Source organism: Ctenopharyngodon idella, chromosome 24, assembly GCF_019924925.1.
Source record: "Ctenopharyngodon idella isolate HZGC_01 chromosome 24, HZGC01, whole genome shotgun sequence".
NCBI lineage: Eukaryota > Metazoa > Chordata > Actinopteri > Cypriniformes > Xenocyprididae > Ctenopharyngodon > Ctenopharyngodon idella.
In genome coordinates, this window is record NC_067243.1 from 18,914,045 (window position 1) to 18,936,570 (window position 22,526).

General features: G+C 40.1%; 1 protein-coding gene and 1 long non-coding RNA gene across 2 annotated transcripts in view; one reads left to right on the forward strand and one right to left on the reverse strand.

Annotated features, from left to right (window-relative positions):
• LOC127507003 (transient receptor potential cation channel subfamily M member 1-like) overlaps positions 1 to 22,269 on the reverse strand; it is a 49,589-nt gene extending 27,320 nt beyond the window's left edge. Inside the window, exon 1 of the mRNA XM_051883834.1 lies at positions 17,624 to 22,269. The gene's annotated coding sequence lies outside the window, so the exon portion shown is untranslated. The remainder of the gene's footprint in view (positions 1 to 17,623) is intronic.
• LOC127507007 (uncharacterized) overlaps positions 16,218 to 22,526 on the forward strand; it is a 6,360-nt gene continuing 51 nt past the window's right edge. The window contains exons 1-2 of the long non-coding RNA XR_007928212.1: positions 16,218 to 17,685; positions 22,263 to 22,526. The exon at positions 22,263 to 22,526 is cut by the window's right edge and continues 51 nt beyond it. This is a non-coding gene — a long non-coding RNA (uncharacterized LOC127507007). The remainder of the gene's footprint in view (positions 17,686 to 22,262) is intronic.

Below are 22,526 nucleotides of genomic sequence, written 5' to 3' on the forward strand. Positions count from 1 at the left end.
GGTTGCTATGGCGACAGACAACAGCCCCAGCAGGCACAAAGGGTGCGTTTCCGCTCTTTACCCTCTTCACGTGTGTTTGGATAAGGGGTGGGGGTCAGGAAGGTGGTAACTTGATGGACACGAATGGTGGATCACATACACCACAGACTGTCATGTTCTGAGAGAATAATCTCAGAGAAGGTACAAAAGATGGAAATTTGGGTCTTTTTAAAATTCATGTCATCCTGCAAAAAGGAAACACAGACTGGACAAGCACTGGAGAGAAAGAAAAATTGTACACAGAGCTGATATCAGGACATGCCAAGGCATGTCAATTTCTCCCAGCAGAGCTTCCAGAGGATTTGAACCTGTGGCTCTAGTTCAACTAGTCAATCTTGTATGAAGTACAGCAGAACGTACTCAAAACAGACACTGGAGAGACTGTTACGGACTTTAGAATCATTAATCTTGTACGTTACACTTTTTTTATTTCTTTCATTTCCTCATACTCAAAAACCTCTTTGTGTGAACTTAAGTACAAAATTGATTTTTTTTACTGGCAGTCATAACAAAGTCACAGTATCGCATGCAGTGAGGGACGCACCCTCTGATTACTACATTACTGCATACTTTAAGTGTGAGACCATCACAGGCACGTGCCTCTCCTAATCACCCTCACCTTCAGTTAAACATCACTCACATTTGTTGAAATCGAGGCCAGTGGCTTCTAGTTGGCTTTCTTGAGAACTGGAACTAAAAGGCTGATTTTGTTTATAGGGGACCTATTATGCGAAATTCACTTTTACATGGTGTTTGAACACTGATGTGTGTCCACAGTGTGTGTAAACAACCAGCCTATAATGGTAAAAATCCACCCATTTTTTTCATAATCCCCATAAATCAGAAGCAGTGTCTAAAAATACGCCGTTCCAGATGTCCCCCTAATGTGACGTTAGAGTAGGGACAAGCCCCGCCCATGACTGGTGACGATCTGCCCTATTAGCATAGATCCCGCCCTGAGTGAGCCGCACATTGTCCACCATGTTTATATCCTTGCTATAGCATCTATTGATATAATGTCTGTGCCACATTAACATTATAAATGTTCTGTTGTCTTTTTTATGTACAAATGAACATAAGAGTCTCCATAGACTCCCAGGACCTGAGCCAGGGGACAGCATTATTTCAACTTAGTTTAAAAAAAAATAACAAAAAAAACATGTTTAACAGAGGAATTTGTGGTGAAAAACTACATTACACATAATGCTGTACAGAAAATTACACCAGTCAGAGAGTTGAAACAAGCAAAACGCGCCAAAAGATCTCTTTAGCCCCACCCACTCCCATGAAGCACTGTGAATGATGTAATTGAGTTGGGCTCCCTACACTCTCAAAATATTGAAATATTTCAATATATATGCATATTTTGCAATAAACTTAAAATATATTGTTTATATATATAACCCCTCAGGTCCTACTCACCCAGCCCTGTGTGGGCCTCGAACCCGGGTCGCTGGTGTGGGAAGCGGGTGTGCTAACAAGGACGCTAAAGACCACAGTCTTTACAGGCTTCAGTTTCTGGTGCATCTCTTGAGATCAGGGGCGTGAGGTTTACCTGCACAGCTCTCACTATTTGGCCTTCATTACACTCAACCATCTAAACCTCACTCCCATCTGGGTCACGGCACCAATGTAATGCCTCATGTCCTACTCACCCTGCTCTGTGCAGGCCTCAAACCCGGGTCGCCTGCATAGGAGGCAGGCGCGCTAACAAGGACACTAAAGACCGCACTCTATAGCGTCAGTCGCTAGCGAGCCTCTTGAGATCAGAGGAGTGAGGTTTACCTGCACAGCTCTCACTAGCTGGCCTCCGTTATATATATAATCAACATTTTTAAATGCATAGTTATATTTCTCTATTGTTTTTAATTCGAATATGCTGTTCGCAATGCTTCATGGGATTGTAGTTTTTTGCCACACTAAAGCCGTTAAGTACACAGTCTTGTTGTACCTTCGTATTTTTATCTGATTTTCAAATACTTTTTTGCTTTAAATCAAAGTTTGTAATGTTGTGATTCACCTCATAGCTGGTTGCCTTGGTTCATGGCTTATAACGCTTTAACAAAGACTTTTTTGAAATCCCTATGGGAGAAATTAATGGAAAAAATACTTCCGGAACCAATGCCGCTGAATAAGTGGGCGGGCACTGTTGCACTCTATACCCATGAATACTACTGAGAGTCTTTTCTCCTATGGAACAGAAAAGATGAACAAGGAGTATGTTCATATTACATTTTCCTATACAACAAAAGCACATAGCAAGTATTGTGAGAGCTGTCAAACACCAAAAAGAAAAGAAAAAAATACAAAAGTTGTGCTATTTAACTAATAATTGGCTCAATTAATATAGCACCAATTAATGCCCAACAGAGCATACAAACATTAAGGAGGTTTATAATACCTGGAGAGAGCTACCTGTTAGCATTTCCATTCATCTCTATGGAAAGTGCTTGACTAGTTCACAGCCCAAACCATTCACTAGTGACTATCCTGAGCTGTAAGGAAAGTTACAAGTCCGTTTCATGCTTTTAAGAGACCTTTAACATGTATCAGGTACTGGTAAACCATCTACTATAATATAATGACTTGCTATGTTGTTAGCAAAAATAATAATAAAATAAAATAAAATAAAATAAAATAAATAAATGGAGGAAGCTTGCCTGCATAAAGCTAATTTACTAGCAGCGGCTAGCTCTGCATGCTAAAATTCACCCTTGTGTGGTGACTTTAGCCATTTAGTTACAAAACAGCAAAGATTTAGCATAGGATATTAGCGCAGTGCATCAGTACTGTTGTTTATGGTTTACACACACATTTCTCAAGGCATGTGGAAAGCATCAGGATTTACCACAGTTTTCATGCTGTCAGGGCACACAACATTACTGATGGAGAGGATTTCATTCATTTAAGGATGGAGTGATGGTAACGTTTTGTCAAAGGTTAGCGTTGAATGATACAAAACAATGTGTACTAAATCACAGATGTGAAATACAAGCCTTTCTCTTAGAACAAATGTGATGTATGACATGCCAAATTGCTTTGAATGCACTGTGGGATTTATAAGTGGGCCACAGCCATCAAGATGCCAGTTTTGTAAACTTTCCTTAGAAGATTTCTTAGATTTCTCTCTCTATAGTAGCCTACATATGCAACCTTTTCCATTGCTAAGAGTCATAATTACCCTTTTTACCTAAATTAAACCAGTCTTTCCACTTTGTCTTTGTTTGTCTGTACTATTAGTGTGAGGACTCCCATTTTTAAGTGTCAGATGTTCAAAAATGTTTGTCTTGACTGACTGCTACTCAGCAAGCCCTAACAAAGCAGTAAAAAACAACAACAGTAATGAGGTTTACAGCTTGTTTCCTGTGTGGAATTGTGGGGGTTGGGGCGGGTGGGAGGGAGGGAACACGAGAGACAGACAGGGAGAGGTGTCATATCACTCTCATGAGAGACGTACTGTAATTACACAGGATGTTTTAGGTAAACATTCGAGTGGTGCAGTTTCCATGCTGATCCTGATGTTTTTCTGATTTTTATTAGAAGACAGAAAGCAAAACTTCAGTGTCAATGATTATTCAAAGCACAATGTCCATTCCATTCAAGATGTCCAATATGATTTATGTTGACGCCATTGCTTAGACACTCATGACAAAGACAGCGCATTACTATCATTTAAATTATTCATAAATAAACATTTGGCAATAAAGAACTTTATAAAACCTATGAAATCTTGCAATGATGCAGACAAGTAAATTATTTACTTCCGGTTCAACTTCTTAGATGCTAGATATTTACATTTTTGGAAGAAAACAACAACCCCCAAGTCTCCATGATATTCTAGTCCTTAGATATGGCCTGGTCCCTCCTTCATTTGAAGTCTACTGGATTTTTTAGTCTGTTATGTTGTTTACCAGGTAAAAAAAACAACAACAAGTCGCATGATTTAAAGTATAAATCATGTTTGTAGCACAAACGGTGCAGGACAGGCTATGTGCCAAAATTTGTTCAAATCCGTAACCTTAAGTATGAGCAATCGAATAGTAACTTAGGCCTAAGCAGTGCCCACTAATGAGTTAGTCTTACTCTTGAGTCATGAGTAAGAGGGAAAAAGAAATCATATTCCTTAGATGTTATGTAGGTATTTTAAAGACAGTTCCTTATTCCCAACCCTTGCCGAGGGGGCTGAACCATCCAAATCTAGCAGGTGTTCTGCATTGACGGGAAACATCGGAATAGGTGGGGTCCGTTCTGTGCTGCTTCTAAGGTGTAGCCATCTATGCGTCATGCCCCAGATTGGATGGGGGCTGGTGGAGGAGGAGCAGTCCAGTGCACCGTCTGTCTCTGGGTCTTTGGGAAAGCGAGAATTTGCCCCTGAAATCATGAGGCCTCATGGGTGGAACAACCTCAATGTTTCTCTGCAGGACCAACCAACCTCCCTTTCTTTTGCTCTCTCTCTCTCCGTCTTCAACACAGGGCTCACGTTTTGGGTAAACACTTCTTAGAAACTCTCCCTGAGGGTTACCGCATTCCATGAATCCCCCTCTTCAAGTACTAGAAAGGGTGAAGGGGAACAGTGAGCCGTGTAATTGTATGTTCCAATCCCTTTTACTCGGAGAACGAAGTTGGACAAAAGGTCATGCCCCCAAACAGGACACTTGGGTGAGTGAGGGGAAATCCCTCTGAAGAGGCTTCCTCTTGCTCACTAGCTTGGAAATGATGAGCTGTGATGGATTTGACGGCCAGTGAGTTGTGGGTGCCCTTAAATTCGTAACTAGAAGCACCTTCTGCGACCTTATTAGTTATTTAAGTAAACAAAACTAATGTCAGATTAGTTTTTTGGTGTAGGTGCCATTGGCTATTAAGTCACTTTGACCCCTCACCTGTCAACACTGTGTCCGATTTAACTTAAAAATTTGTCTAGCGGAAAAAAGAGTGGCTTCTGTCTGGAAAAAAGAGTGGCTTCTCTCCTCAGAGTGAAGGCTTATGTTAAGCCCCTCTGTTTTCTTTCAGCAGTGGCCTCTTATGATAACTAAGTCTACTCCCAAGGTTCAATTGGGGTTGACGTGCCTTTACAAAATGAGAGGAGAAAACTACCATTTCAACATCTCTCGAATGTTCTGCTAAAGGGACATTTTATGCAAAAAAGGGGAAACTTCTGTCATTTTTACTTTTCCTCATGTTGTTCCAAAATCTGTATGACTTACTTTCTTTCTGCTGTCAAACTTATGTTGTTCTGAAAGGAGAAATTTTGAAGACTGCACTGGTTGCTTTTTTCCAGCAATTATAATGAATAGCCGCTTTTCTACTGTCGGGACAGTGTGAGTCAGGGCTAACAACGTGCTGGGCGGGGCCAATAGCCTTGGACCTCGAGAACAGAGGCCAAAATTAAGCTGCGTTTCTACTGTCTAGCCAGTGAGTCAGGCTAACAATGTGCCGGGCAGGGCCAATAGCCTTAGACCTCGAGCATGAGGCCAAAATTAAGCTGCGTTTCCACTGTCGGGCCAGTGCGAGTCAGAGCTAACAACATGCCGGGTGGGTCCAATAGCCTTAGACCTCGAGCACCGAGGCCAAAATTAAGCTGCGTTTCCACTGTCTGGCCAGCGAGTCAGGGCTAACAACATGCTGGGCGAGGCCAATAGCCTTGGACCTCAAGCACCAAGGCCAAAATTAAGCTGCGTTTCCACTGCTGGGCCAGTGCGAGTCAGGGCTAACAAGATGCCAGGCAGGGCCAATAGCCTTGGACCTTGAGCACCGAGGCCAAAATTAAGCGCCATTTCCACTCTCAGGCCAGTGCAAGTCAGGGCTAACAACATGCTAGGCGGGGCCAACAGCCTTGGACCTCAAGCACAGAGGCCAAAATTAAGCGCTGTTTCCACTGTCGGGCCAGTGTGAGTCAGGGCTAACAACATGCCGGGCAGGGCTAATAGCCTCGGACCTCGAGCACCGAGGCCAAAATTAAGCGCTGTTTCCACTGTCAGGCCAGTGAGAGTCAGGGCTAACAACATGCTGGGCGAGGCCAATAGCCTTGGACCTCGAGCACCAAGGCCAAAATTAAGCTGCGTTTCCACTGCTGGGCCAGTGCGAGTCAGGGCTAACAAGATGCCAGGCAGGGCCAATAGCCTTGGACCTCGAGCACCGATGCCAAAATTAAGCGCCGTTTCCACTGTCAGGCCAGTGCAAGTCAGGGCTAACAACACGACGGGCAGGGCCGATAGCCTCGGACCTCGAGCACCAAGGCCAAAATTAAGCTGCGTTTCCACTGTCAGGCCAGTGCGGGTCAGGGCTAACAACATGACGGGCAGGGCCGATAGCCTTGGACCTTGAGCACCGAGGCCAAAATTAAGCTGCGTTTCCACTGTCAGGCCAGTGCGGGTCAGGGCTAACAACACGACGGGCAGGGCCGATAGCCTTGGACCTCGAGCACCAAGGCCAAAATTAAGCTGTGTTTCCACTGTCGGGCCAGTAACCCTGCAGCACTACTCTAAAACCTGCCCTTAACACGCCTACATAGAATAATGTCACACAACCCCACCATTTCACCAGCTGACTGAAAACTAGCTAGATCACAAAATGAGTATGACAGAAGCGAACATTTGGTCTTTACTTAAAGACTTAAGGCACCAGCATCGATATTTCGATATATCAAAGCTGGAATGAAAGTGGAAATGCGACTGGCCCTGGCACGCACTAGCGTGTGCACTATATTCAAAGTCTTTTGAAATCATATGCTATATTTGCATGATGAACAGTCCAGCTTTTACATAGTTATTCACTAATAAACTTCCTTTTCAGTGAGCTGTAACCGCAGCAATTAAATCGAGTCAGTGAGTTGAACTCGAGAACCAGATCGGTCCAATTTGTGACCGAATCATTTAGACTGCTTGTTAAATAAATCAATAGATTTACTGAAAAATTCTGACTCAAAAGAACAGTTTGTTTACAAATCAGTCATCGCTACTTCTCTCACGGAGCTCATGAAATTCTAGTCTTATATTATTATTTTTGTCAGTCTAAAGCCTGAAAGCCCCAGTCCCCATTCACTTGCATTATATAAAATGACTGACCACAATATTCTTCCAAAATCCACTTCTTGTGTTCTAGGGAAGAAAGAAAGATTCAGATTCAGAAGTGAGCAAATGATGACAGAATTTCAATTTCTGATTGAACTATACCTTGTTGCATTCGCACCAGAGTGAACTATAGTGTGATGTTTGTGTCACTAGCGGACTGTTGTGAGGAACAACAAATCTGCTGTATGGGTCATTTTCTAAGACTGCAAGACAACAAGTGACAAAAATAGACATGTCTGCTGTCTGTTACTCACAAGACAGGCATATGGCATTACTACACATGTCTACATTGCACATGTTTACACTAACCAACATATAGTATCCTATAACAAACCTAAATTACTGTGAAGCAAACCACAGCCCATCACACGTGTATTTTACAGTTACAAACTCTCCATTACACGTCCATAATGTAAATGAATGTCAACAAGAGAATATAATCACCAAAGATCTGTATCAGTCTCTGTAATGCTTAACAGACTCACAAGACAAAGACTCTTAAAAATAAAGGTTCCAAAAGGGGGTTTCACAGTGAAGAACCATTTTTGATTCCCCAAAGAACTTTTCAGTGAACAACTCTTAAAGGAACCAATTTTTTCTTAGTATGAGGGACATTTTAATAATCAAAAGCACCTTTTTCTATTATAAAGAACCTTTTTTGTGCATTGGAAAGGTTCCATGGACGTTAAAGGTTCTTCATATACCTTTATTTTTAGACTGGGATTATTGTGTATAACAAGCATGGACGGTCAATAATTGTTCTGCCTAAGCGAAAGGATGTTGTCAGCTACTCAGCACTAGCCAAATTAGGCTTTGTTGTTATAGAAGCTTAATCATTCTCAACATACCATGTCAAAGTCCCATAAATATTACAGAACTGTAATCCAATTGAAGTACGATACCTTAAAACATTGTATATGCCATAAACAAATCATCAATTAGGATGTTTCTAGTTGTGCCAAGGATCCTATTTGCTAAATGGAGGGGACGAATGTGGGTCAGTGTGTTGAGTATGTAAACCACATAGCTCAGCTCGAATTCAGGGTGATTTGTGGCGAGCCTCAGCGCCACTCGGCGGATTACACTGCATGTTAAAAGAACAAATCTAAAATGCAGTCTTGTGCTTTATTTCACCCACACGCTCTTGTTTACTCACCATTTTATATTTCGGCGAATGTTATGTCCCACAGTTTTCAACAAAGATGTGACCTGCAATTGAACTTTAAAGGTTGATGTGAACAGATTGTGACTGCATAAAAGCGCACGTAATTGTGGGTCCTCTGGAAAGCCCGAGACACAAAACAAATATGCCTGCTGTCAAGATGGATGCAGGAGGGTTATTATCTATTTTTCAACAGAACATTTGGGTGGAGAAAACACTGAAGACAATTGTTGTTTATCGTTGGAGCACCAGCACCGACTCGTCAAGCAACAGTTGAGATGAATTGATAAGAAACGAGGGACATGCAAAAATCAAAAGAAAAAAAATCAAATAAGCATGTATAGAAGATCTCTGGTATGATGAGGACTGAACCTTCATCCCATTTCATTGTTGGCTCAATATTGTTCTTGCTTTTGTTTGACATATTAGTATTTTCAGAAGATAGGGATAGGTGAAAATTCAGATTTCATATTTACCTGACTGATTTTGAATGTAATGCAATAAAAAGACAGTGTACTACAAAATAATGACAAAAAAACTTTCTATTGGGTCATCCTCATGGGCCTCTTTATAGTGAATCAAAAACATATGTGAGGTGTGGTTGGTCCAATTCATGAAAAATGACTCTTATGAACTGGTTCTTTTTAGTGAATCATGAATATAGTTTAGGCTAATTCCAAAACCAATTACTTTTTTGAGGCTGTTCTTTTTCTAAAAAACACTGCCCTCAGAGTTAGATTTCTTTCATATGTATCCAAACCCTGTTGAAAAAACAAACAAACAAACAAACAAATAAAAAAAACATATGCTGGTTAGGTATGTTTTGAAGCATGGCAGCTGGTTTGAGCTGGTTTATGCTGGTCCTTAGTTTATCATGAGCTGGTTTAAACTGGTCCTTAGTTGGTCCTGAGCTGGTTATAACCTCATAAGCTGGAGCTAGTTGCTTAGGACCAGCTTAGGACCAGCACTTGCCCAGCTTAAACCAGCTCATGACCAACTAAGGACCAGCTTAAACCAGCTCATGACCAACTAAAGACCAGCTTAAACCAGCTCATGACCAGCTAAGGACCAAGTAAGGACTACCTTAAACCAGCTCATGACCAACTAAGGACTAGCTTAAACCAGCTCATGACCAACTAAGGACTAGCTTAAACCAGCTAAGGACCAACTAAGGACCAGCTTAAACCAGCGCATGACCAGCTAAGGACCAAGTAAGGACTAGCTTAAACCAGCTCATGACCAACTAAGGACTAGCTTAAACCAGCTCATGACCAACTAAGGACTAGCTTAAACCAGCTAAGGACCAACTAAGGACTAGCTTAAACCAGCTCATGACCAACTAAGGACCAGCTTAAACCAGCTCATGACCAGCTAAGGACCAAGTAAGGACTAGCTTAAACCAGCTCATGACCAACTAAGGACCAGCTTAAACCAGCTAAGGACCAACTAAGGACCAGCTTAAACCAGCTCATGACCAACTAAGGACCAGCTTAAACCAGCTCATGACCAACTAAGGACCATCTTAAACCAGCTCATGACCAACTAAGGACCAGCTTAGACCAGCTCATGACCAGCTAAGGACCAAGTAAGGACTAGCTTAAACCAGCTCATGACCAACTAAGGACTAGCTTAAACCAGCTCATGACCAACTAAGGACTAGCTTAAACCAGCTAAGGACCAACTAAGGACCAGCTTAAACCAGCTCATGACCAGCTAAGGACCAACTAAGGACTAGTTTAAACCAGCTCATGACCAACTAAGGACCAGCTTAAACCAGCTCATGACCAGCTAAGGACCAACTAAGAACCAGCTTAAACCAGCTCATGACCAACTAAGGACCAACTAAGGACTATCTTAAACCAGCTCATGACCAACTAAGGACTAGCTTAAACCAGCTAAGGACCAACTAAGGACCATCTTAAACCAGCTCATGACCAGCTAAGGACCAACTAAGGACTAGCTTAAACCAGCGCATGACCAACTAAGGACCAGCTTAAACCAGCTCATGACCAGCTAAGGACCAACTAAGGACCATCTTAAACCAGCTCATGACCAGCTAAGGACCAACTAAGGACTAGCTTAAACCAGCGCATGACCAACTAAGGACTAGCTTAATCCAGCTCATGACCAACTAAGGACCATCTTAAACCAGCTCATGACCATCTTAAACCAGCTCATGACCAGCTAAGGACCAGTTTAGGACCAGCTTAAACCAGATCATGACCAACTAAGGACCAACTAAAGACCAGCATAAACCAGCTCAAACCAGCTGCCATGCTTCAAAACATACCTAACCAGCATACGCTGGTTTCGTCAACAGGGAACTTGACATTACAAATGAAATATACTCAAATGAACTGGAATCAAATCAAAACATTAAAATCGAGAGTATGTGAATCAGAATATAACCGAAACAGGAAATTTGTATCGATATCCAGTCAGATAAAACACATCAGACACAGAGGTGGATCAAAGGTGAATGAAACTGTACAGTGAAAAACACTGTGCAGCAACTAGGGACATTTATAAAACATGTCCGTCTTTAATGCTTAGACTTTGATTCTGCATTTCAAAAATAACAGCCAGCACAAACATGAGTTCAAAACCATTTCATCCAAGCCATGGATTGGAGTCAGCCTATTAGCATCTGTTTAATTTTGCTGATGATAGCTGTCTTGCCTTGTATTTATGGAACCCTATCTGTGGATGTATTATCTGAAGCACAGATGGTGTGTATGGGGAGGGGGGTCACAACAAATGGGAAGGAAATGTTGTAATTGGCTATGCTCCAGCAGATTGGACAGAATATACCTGCTCAAGTTGACTGTGGGCAAAGGCTAAATGAGATTAGTGTGTGCCATGTGGTATCTGTAGAAAGGAGACCCAATATACTTGAACGTTTTAGCCTTTGAATGAACCCTAAAGCTTGCATTTATATTATCTAAAATATATATACTGTATATTCACACAAAATAACACCTTGAGATTTTGTTGAGTCCATATAGACGACCAAAGGCTCTCCCTGTTCATAAATATGTGACCCATTTTCACGATGTCCTGAACATTGTGCTCTTTAGAAGAACATAGCAGAGAACTAGCAGCAGCATATTTTAGAAAGAGGAATTTACCCAGTGTTTAGTTGCTATGCAGCATAAAAGGAACATGAATTTCCAAATAACATTTTATATATTCTCATTACTCTGCAACTCCATCTTTTACTCTAAATTGTATATAGTATATACATATATATTATGCATTAATACTTGGGGTAAATGATCTGAAGGAACACCTAATTAGAGATTCACCAATTTTAAAATTCTGGCCAATACCTGTGCTATTTTAGTATAATTTATATGTTTTTTATATAAACTTTGTTAAATTTTTAATTAATTCATTTTTTTATAATTATTATTATTAGGGTTTTTTTAAATGCCTATATAGTTTTTATTAAGTTTTAGCTCATTTACTTTGAGTTATTTTAGTACTTCAACTTAGAAGCCATTTACATGACACCATTTTCAACTAAAAATGGATTTCAAAGTGCAAGTTTTTGAAACTGACAACATTATCATCTCCACGTAAACAACAAAAACAGGAATTTGTGAAAATGGTGACGTCATGCACATGCGTATTATGTGTTCAGTCTATAGGCACCTACACCGTAGAAAATTATTTTCATGATTTTCATGATTATTTTCATGATTGTTATCAGAACTTTTTTTTCTTTTGTCAAATCAACTTCAATAATTAATGTGGTTCAGATAACAATATTTTGAGTTTCTACTGATTAAACTAATTGCCTTCATTGTATTAACTCAAATTTTTAATTTCAATGAACTCAAAATTTTAAGGCAACCAGGTAACTTACTTTTTTAAGTTAAACCAACAATTATTTTTTTTACAGTGTACTGTTTCTTTACAAAGTGACATTTTTCAGTTAATGGTTATTTTATTTCAAGTAATGACATTTTTTTATGGTTTAGTTTTATTTAGCTATAACAACCCCGGCCAGTACCGAAAACCTGATAAATATTTTGATGTTATGGCTAATATTAAAATTCTATACTATTTTGTCTAAATACATTTTTAATCATTTACATTTACAATACATTTAATTACAATACATACATTTATTTACAATACATTTTAATTAATCATTCATCCCTTCTCCTAACCTTACAGATATTCAAATCATGCAGCTTGTTAATGAGAAGTGTTAGTACTTTTCAATCAGACTTATGATTTTCACATGTAAGACAATTAAAAATCCCATAAGCTTGCATCGAAGGACAGACCTGAGCCATATATAGAAACTCTGAGTGGGCTCTTTTAACTAGGGCCAGTACCAAACCACCCAGAAGACCCTAGCAATGCCCTAGCAACATGCAAAAAAAAAAAAAAAAAAACACAGAACACCATAGCAACACCTTGGCAACCACCCACAACTTCTTAGCATCAGGGCTGCAAGTTCTGAACATTAAGTACCATCGTATTTTCTTCAAAAACATCTACAAATTTCAACAGACTTCTTGTGCAGCACAATCTCCTAATAGGCCTACTCATATTTAAGAACAGGAACTGAAAGTGTTCAGTTTCCATGTGAAAGCAAAAAGCAATCTAAGCAGTATTGAGTCTGAAACAAGTGACATAACTAGCACCTCACATCTATAAAAGATAGCAGCAGCAGTTTCAGAGATCAATAGTTTCAAACTTCATTATAACCTTACAACGGTTTGCTTTTTCATCCAACACATTCAGCCTGAGTAGTTTTGTGTTTTGATATGACAAAACATTGCTCAGCTACGATCCTGAGATAATGATAGTACAAAACACCCTCATGGGTAATAAAATGTGAGGCCCATAGGCAGGGCCTCTGCTTTTTATGACTCAAAATGGTTCATCATTGAGTTGTCAGTCCTGTTCTACTATCTGTCTGGGTCTGTTTCAGAGGGACGGGCTCCTTCCGTAGGGGCTGCTGTCTCACTGGTAATTGTAAGTGGGTGTGTTTGGGGTTGTGCTGTAATTTGCATGGTGCCTGCTGTCTGGGTGAGGCTCTGACTGAACTGACTGAACCGAGACCCAGTGATGTTGGTCTCATGCACGGGTCTTGTAATTGCTGGTTTGCTAGAAGAGGACCAAGATGGGATGTGTCTTTAGGTACACGTGGGGTTGTGATAAACTGGAGGGTATCCTCCACTCATTTTCACGATCCAGCTTATCTTAAACATGCCACTTGCACAGATAGCACAGATAAAACGGTAATACTAAAATTAATACTAAAAGAATTTTGTGATATATAAGTTGTCATGCTTTATTGATGTCCTGACTGAAAAAGATTGCAACTATTATGCCCTTTTACAAAGTCTTGATTTTGTTTTTGCGATCGACTAGAATGGTTTTCATGCTTGAATGTTAAAAAACACCTTATTTTTTCACATATTTTACATTGTTGCAGCACCTCTCTTCCCAGTCTGTCAGTAACGCTCTGTTTAGTTCCTGTCTCTATTAAGCCCCTCCTTCCGAAAAGTGCAACGTGCTCTGATTGGTCTACTGGACCAGTGTGTTGTGGTCGGTCAACTGCTTTCGGAAATGTCACGCCCCTTATTATAACTGCAAGTTTCAGCTTCTTGGACATGGACACAACACGTGCACTACTAATGCAACTCAACCAGGCCTCGCCCCTTTTTTTGCATGTGCCTTGGGTGGGAATTATTTATTGTGATGTGGTCATTCTTGGAAGAAAACTCTAGACTACAATCGAGCTGTTTCAGGGAGTTCAGAAGCAGTGCTTACTGATATAGAGAATAAATACAAAGTTCTGTCATGAAACTCTAGATGGCGCAAGCTGATAGGTCCTTTAATTCAACCTGCTCTTAATCATATCGTTATCTATAGGGCACAGCTGATTGGCTACTGATACAGCAAGAACCAATGAGCTTGCATGCTCAACCTTCAAAATACTTGGGTAGCATTTGCCTCAGCAGTGCAACGCGCTTTCAGCGTACGGTACGGTAAAAAGCTGGAGGCAGAAATTCACCATTGCCAAATATGGAGTGTCTATTTACACTAGCTCCGCCCATCAATATCTGGTTGGGCCACTCAAGTTTTAAAAAGAGACAAGTAGAATTCATTGTCTTCAGTGGCGCATCAGTAGTGAGAAAGACTCACAGACCTGGCTTTTAACGAGATCAACGCAGGTCCGAATCCGCCTTTTGCCGAGTTTGCAGTTGGAAATAAGTGGAAATAAACTGCGAACAAGTGTTTAATAATATTAAAAGTGTTTATTGGGTAGGGTTAGGGGAAGGTGTAGGCAGGGTTTTTATTCTCCTAATAAGGCAGCATCCATTTAATAATTTTAATAAATATAATCATTTACACGCTATGATATTATTGCATTCTGTTAATGTACAAAATACTGAGGTGCAAATAGTATCTGCCAATATAAAGTATAGATAGCATCTTTACTTACATTGCAAAGAACTGACACTTTTACATGATGTAAATAGAATCTATCACTATTTTCACCTAGTGTAAATAGCTTATCGCTAAGAAAATGCTACTATTGTCACTTAGTGTAAATAGCATCTAATTGCTATTTACACAGTGTAAATAGTATCTAATTGCTAATTACACAGTGTAAATAGCATCTAATTGCTATTTACACTTAGTGTAAACAGCATCTACTGCTATTGACACTTAGTGCATATAGCCGCTGCCTTAAAAAAAAATATGGCGACAACAGCTAGATGGTGCACAGAATCACAAAGACAAAACACTATCGTAACACAGATGAAACTAAAATTATGTGATAAACAATAACTAAATAACAGAAAATATAACAGAAAAAAAGACCCTAATATACATTACTGATAACAGAAATGAGAAGAAACAAAATTATTTATATGAAATATAATCATGTATCATGCAGAGACTTCTGTGAATGTCCTCTTACTGTTTTTCACTGTAAATTATACAATAATTCAGTTTTTCATCCAGGCCAGGCTGACATAGCAACAACGACTCAACCAATAGTGCGAGTTTGGGGGTGTGGCTATTGTTTTTGATGACCAATGGCAGTCAGAAAACTTGTTTGAAAACAGTCTTTATTTTACAATACCTGATGATGCTAGTGGCAAAGAAACACACACTTGCATACACACAGAGCATTCACTCTGCTAACTTCCTTTTAAAGGGTTAGTTCACCCAAAAATGAAAATAATGTCATTTTGGAGTTATGAATGTTTTGTGGTTCGGAGCACCAAAGTCACGTGATTTCAGCAGTTTGCCGGTTTGACACGCGATCCGAATTATGATTCGACACAAAAGATTCATAACGCTCCAAAGCTTCATGAAGCAGTGTTTTGAAATCAGCCATCACTATATAAGTTGTTATTTTGCTTTTTTGCCGCACCAAAAATATTCTCATTGCTTTATAATATTAATATTGAACCACTGTACTCACATGAACTGATTTAAATATGTTTTTAGTACATTTATGGATCTTGAGAGAGGAAATGTCATTGCGGGCTATGCAGGCCTCACTAAGCCATCGGATTTCAACAAAAATATCTTAATTTGCGTTCCGAAGATTAACGAAGGTCTTACGGGTGTGGAACGGCATGAGGGTGAGTAATAAATAACATTATTTTCCTTTTTGAGTGAACTAACCCTTTAAGGTCAAATAAAAAGATCTAGGTGAGTTGTTTGTGACTGAAAAGGTTTGTCTGCATGCAGTACACACAGGGGAGCTCGGTCATGTTTGTCTCTATGCATCAACACCCCCATCTCCCCACAGACTACAACATTAAACCCAGCAATTGAAACATCCACCTCCCTCCTCTGTCTGTCTCTTTCTCCCTCCTCTTCTCTGTCTGCTATCCCCTTTCTCTGGGGCCGGGCCAAGATCCCACTGCACCTGAGCGTTAAACTCCAGCAGAAGCTGGTGAAAGGCGATCACGTCAGCTTTACTTTGCTTTTAATCACATTGGTATATTAAGCTAATGAATGATATCAGTGTTTGCTCTAATAATGTAACCAGATACACATTATGCATCGCTGCAACTGCAGGGCATGTTACTACGCAATTGCAAACTGCGTGTGGCGTGATGGTTAAAGAGTTTCCTGAAAACAACAGGTGTGGATGTGAATCATGCAGCTACAGTATATGTTTACAAAGATCAAGGGCAATGCCAAAATAGGCTTACAAAATCATATGTAATGACATGGGGATTTATAAGCATCAAGTGTGGATTTAAATTTTGGCTTTCACCTGAAGAGACGCATGAAGAAAAATGTAATATTTACTTGTGTGAATCTGGAAAGAAATGTGCTTAAACAGCTTGTCAAAAACTGATATGAAGTGATATTATAACTCTGTATTATATTATAAAATCGCTGATACTATAAACCAATAAATGGCCATAACCACTCTATTTTACCTATAAAGGTGATTTTCTCAATATTTTGATTTTTTGCACCCTTAGATTCCAGATTTTCAAATAGTTGTATCTCGGCCAAATATTGTCCTATCCTAACAATTCAGCTTTCAGATGATGTGTAAGTCTCAATTTAAAAATTTACCCTTATGACTGGTTTTGTGGTCCAGGGTCACATATAATCTCTCTAAAAGAAACCGATGCAAGATATAAGTTTCAAATACACTTATATTACCTAACCAAATTGACATAAAAATCATAAACAAAAATCCATTATGCCTGTAACATGTATCCAGTGTTATGTATCAAAAAGTCAAAGATGATCAATGAAGATACTGTATGACACCACACCGCTATTAGGTTTTGTGCCAATTCTAACAGTACAGCATATTTAGTCAATACAATAGCACTAATGGGTACAGAAAAACTGTTTACTATTGTACTGCATATGGCCTGCAGTCATTCTGATTTCCTGAACTATTTTTTACATTATGACTGAAATGATAAGTACTATAGTTGACCTGAATGTGTGTGTGAGTGTGTGAGACAGGTTTCATGTCTAAACTAACTTAAGTTTAAGCAAGTTTCATTTAATATTGCATTTCCACACGCATATGATCTTGAGAGTTTTCTTTTAAGTAGGCTAATACTCTTGAAATTAGAAAATTCGGATAACCACTTCCTGTTAAGCCCTCCGGTGTAATCAATGCATCACGTATGACGTTTGTGCACACGTTCCCACATCCGACCTAGACGGTCATCTGATGCACGACAGATATCTGTTTTATAACGATGTTTGTTTGGAGTGTGAATGCGTTGCTGCGCGTTTGGCTAGCATCGCGTGTCTAGCAGAGCAGTCTAGCACAATTTGGTGACGCAAAGGAGCTATTAATATCACAGGAACGGGATGTACTCACTTCTGCAGCGGGTCACTTGAGGACAAACAGTGAACAATATTTCTGGTGCGCTGCAGCTTTTGGTAAGGCTGCGAGAAATGATATTTACGCAGGCATGACACATTTTGTCGTGTGAGAGAGCAGAATACTGGGTTTGGGGAAAGAGAGTTGAACGCTACGCAGCCCCTGAGCCGCGCCCACTTTTGAACCCGTTGACTCGCTGCACTCCGATCAAAACAACCATACAAAGAATTTGCACTCAACGGGGGAGGGTTTTGTTTTCGCTCTGAGGGGTAGAATACATCCTTTTGTAGCTATTATGGCACTATTTGAACTTAAATATTCATGGATGGTGCAATTAAAAATCTATTTAAATAGATGAATAATTTTAAAAATGCCTCTGAAATTAAAGTGATAGTTCACCACAAAATGAAAATCATTTACTCTTCCACTTGTTCCAAACGTGACTTTATTTTTCTTCTGATGATTTTTTTTCTTGCAAAATATCAAAAAATACATCATAAAACTATCATAAAAGTTGTTGAAACCATTGGTGTTTGTGAGAGAAGTAGTGATGACTGATTCATGAACAAACTGTTTTTTTGAGTCTATTTTTTTTAATAGGCCTAGTTCCCATCCTCCGAAAGCAAGATAACATGACCGTGCTTTTTGCGTTTTGTCTGTGCACTCTGGCACACAAGTAATTTATATACGAAAAAAGACCCACAGTTCTCGTACTACATTTTTCTTAGTGATATTTGACGCCTGTTTATCAGGAAGTGACGATTTTGTTGTCTTCATCTCGTTGGATGGAAATGGTGCTTTATTCGCAAATGTTTTATGCAATTTTCTAATTTGCGCAAGTTAAATTCGCAACTTTGGATGGAAACACATTGAATCCGTTGGTCCAGATGCTGCATCCCACGTCGCCTATATACTACGGCATAAAAGTATCTACTCTTTTTGTGAAGAAAAAAAGTATAGCAGAAGAGTAGGCAAGCTTTGGGACATACTAACACATCGCAAAATTGCGTTCTGTTGCATAGTTATGTGCAATCTGTTAATCATAATGTCAGTTATTCTCATAATACACACTCCAAATTTTAATTAAGTTTAATCTACTTAAACTTTTACTGTTTGGTGAGAAAACAAGTAGCATATTGATTCGCCAGTTGTCTGTCTTTCATGTGGAGAATTCAGACTCCATCCAATCAACAACCAGTGAATTGAACAAAGTCCCCGCCCTACATTTTTTCTTTTCAGTAATCCATTTTAAATATGTTTTCTACTTCCATTACATTGTTTATCTGACACAATGTGTATCTAACTAATTTTAGTTAGAATTTTAATTGCCACTATATTTAAGGCTTTGTATAGTATAGCTTTAGGCTATACATTTTCTGAACAAAAACAAACTAAACAAGTGTTACAATCATCTTTTCTTCTTCCCTAACTCTCAGAGCTCTTGTTTAAAATGATTCACATTATTGTCTGCGATTTTACCTCACTATGTTGTGCAACGCTATAACAGTGGTTTTGTGTACAGTGCTTAATTGTTTATGTTTCCAAAGTCCAATTTTGAATGCAAAGAGCATGTGTCAGATGTGACTAATGAATTCCATTCAAGGCCATAATAACAAATACATTACAACCTCAGCATGTGAGAACATGCAATAATACCTATACCTCCTGCACTCAATAAAAATATGCCATAAATGCATGCATTGCTCAACAAGGGTGAGGTCAGCTAATGATGTAATTTAAGCCAATGTACTGAATCTGCTTATTTATTGGAAAATGCGTTCTTGATATATCTCATGTTAGCTATAATTACATCCCCATTTCACACAGACTGTACATCACAGTCCTTTGGAGTCATTGTTGAGCACCAAAAGAACAAGCTACAGACAGAATCGCAAGCACTGAAAGATGGCATTTATGCGCTGCCAGATGCAATTCTCATTTTGGTTTCATAAGATTTCCTGACAAACAAGTTTGAAAGCAGAAATGCCCACTGCACTGGCTTCAAATAATGTAATTCAAAATATAGATGTTTACTGTGCAGACCTATGGAGTTAAAGTTTCTATAAAGAGCCAGTGGTCAGTTTGTTTGTGTTTAGCCTTGTTTTTTATTGTGGTCAGTTTGACTGCCCTGAGAACATTTCCTTCAAGCTGAAAATCCCTTGAGAATAAATCAATAAGAACAATCCACTTCGTTGTTTTGTTTTTGAAACAATATTAAATAAAGACAGTATTGAATGATTTAAATCAAATGGTGTTCAAAATACCATTTAATGTTTTTAACAATGATTTTGGTATTTCAGTTTGGCAGTTGACTTCACATCCAGCCTGTGACCTCTCTGTGTTTCATAAGGATTTGTTCTCATTTAATGAGAGCTTTGTTAATCTGTCCTCTTATTAGTTGCTAGAGGGCATGGCCTGTTTGGCTCTTCATATATGCACCCTATTGACATCTGCTGTGAGGTGTGGATGTTGGAATATTGATGTTCTGTCAATTTCCATAGTTTATCCCGCATGACAAAGTTGGCTGGAATGATTGCTACAATGTGATTATGGATTGTGCCCCAATAGAATCCAACAGTAGGATACCAAAAGTAAAAAATCCCATTCATTCAATAGATTGTAACCATTACAAATAAACCTTTGAAGATCTACTGTACCATAAGTGTCAATTTGGTTAAGCGGAAAACCACAAGCCACAAATCAATGCCAATTTAAAAAAAAAAAAAAAAAAAAAAAGTATTAGCCAAATTCTGTGCAAAAAAACTACATTACTCATAATCCTGAAGAAACAACCACCAATCACTGTTGAGATCCATTATGGAAAAATTCTTTTACTAAAGAAACAATGTTCAAAGGTCTACCTTGAGTACATTACATACATGTGCCCTAAGGCCATGCCATTGTGTGATATAGGTTACATGAGCGTAGTGTACATAGTGCACATGTAGATTACGTGTCGCTGTTGAGTTTGAATAGGGGTAGGCAAGAGGCCCATATGCCGTCATCAATGCGTGTGGGTCAAACTGTGCGGCTGAATGGAGAGAGGGCAAAGGAGACAAGGAGATGAGAGTTTCCTCCTCTTCCTCCATCAGACATGTCCCACCAGCCCACTGATTGATGCCTCATGAATAGAGCTGCTCCTCATTGGCAGCTAGCAGACGTAGTTTAAGTGTGTTTGTTTCAATGAGTTCTTTTCTGCTGTATTGTGTGAAGACGACAAAGCCTTTCCCCGCAGCATTGTTTCAGAGTGGATTACTGCTAGCCTCAGCAAGCATCCACCACATAAAATCAATTTACACTTAGCCAGTCACAGATTTTGCTAATTAACCTAACTAATATGACCTCCTTGAGGTCTGTTTTGATGAAAGGGGGTTGATACATTCATGGTTATTGAACAATCAAAATTTTAGCATTGAACTCACTTGACAATTGCAGATTTCATTCCTATGCCAATTTATTTCCTGTTGAAACAGGAAGTTGGGGGCCATATAAATGACTTAATTAGCTGATATGTTTTACTTAGGGTATGTTTACACGATAAAGATGTACTAAAAACGGAAACGTTTTGCTTTGCATTTGTCGCAAAGATTGTCAAAACTATCCCCATTCACATGGATCCGCAAAAATGACTGGCCTGTATTATTCATGTCAGGCCAGTAGATGGCGATGTCACTTTGTAAAGAAACACTACGCACCTATAGACTGGACACATAATATGCATGTACGTGACGTCACAGTTTTCATAAATTCGCATTTTTGTAGTTTACACAGAGATGATAGCGGTATCGTTTTTAAAAAGTAGCTCTTTTTTCGAAAAGTTTGCGTTTTCAGGCCCCCAAATGCCATTGTCGTGTAAATGAACGGCCAAAGCGCATAAGTGGCAAGCAGGGTGGGGCTGAGAGCAGCGACTGCTAATGGGCCTCACCCGCTTCAAGTCTCACAGAGGAGCTCCGGAAAGATAAAAGGACGAGTGACGACAGTGAAGGACGAGAGAGGACCAGGCCTGGACTTTATGTTGTTGTTTTGTTTTCATTTATGCGGCAGTCATCCGTGAGGGGCTTTGGTTTTGTTGTTTGTTTATTTTATTATTAAAATTATGTTGAGCGTTTGCCAGTTCCCGCCTCCTTCTTCCCTGAACTTTAAACATTGCTACATTGCTGCCGAAACCCGGGAGGAAGGAAGGACACGGTGTCAGAGAACCCTCGCTGCTGAGGGGGATCACGGTGCTGAGGCGGTGGTGCTAAAGGAGGTGGTGCCATGCTCCTGGGTCGAGGAGGGGTGGCTGCCATCTGTAACGGGACAAAGGAGTTGCCGCCATTCGCCAGAGGCCAGACCTGCTGCCTTCCGCCATGATGGGGAGGAGCAGGCAGACCGAGGGAACAGGGAGCTTGCTGCCGGGTGCCCGTAACCGGAGGAGCCTTCATTGTCCGCCAGGAGGCGGAGGAGTATCGAGCCATCCATCGAAGAGTGTCCAGTACAGCGAGTGAGGGCCTCTCGGCTGGTTGAGGACTGAGCGGCAGTGTGTCTGGGAAACGGACCAAAAAATTTTTTTCTTTTCCTCTGTCCCCTCTCTCATCTCTGTCTCTCCTCATCCTTCCATCTCCTTTTCTCTCGCCTTGTGTGTCCTTACCCCCAGGTGCTGCAGCCTCCTTGACTAGCCCCCCGGAGGGTGGGGATGGGAGTAGAGCGCAGTCTCGAGGGTACCCCCAGCCTGTAAGGGGCGATGAGGATATGTGGCAAACAGGGCGGGGCCGAGAGCCGTGGGAACGGAGAGAGTCTCACGGAGGAGCCCCGGAAGAGGAGTGGCGACAGTGAAGGATGAGAGAGGACCAGGCCTGGACTTTATGTTGTTGTTTTGTTTTCGTTTATGTGGCAGTTGTCCATGAGGGGCTGCCGCTTT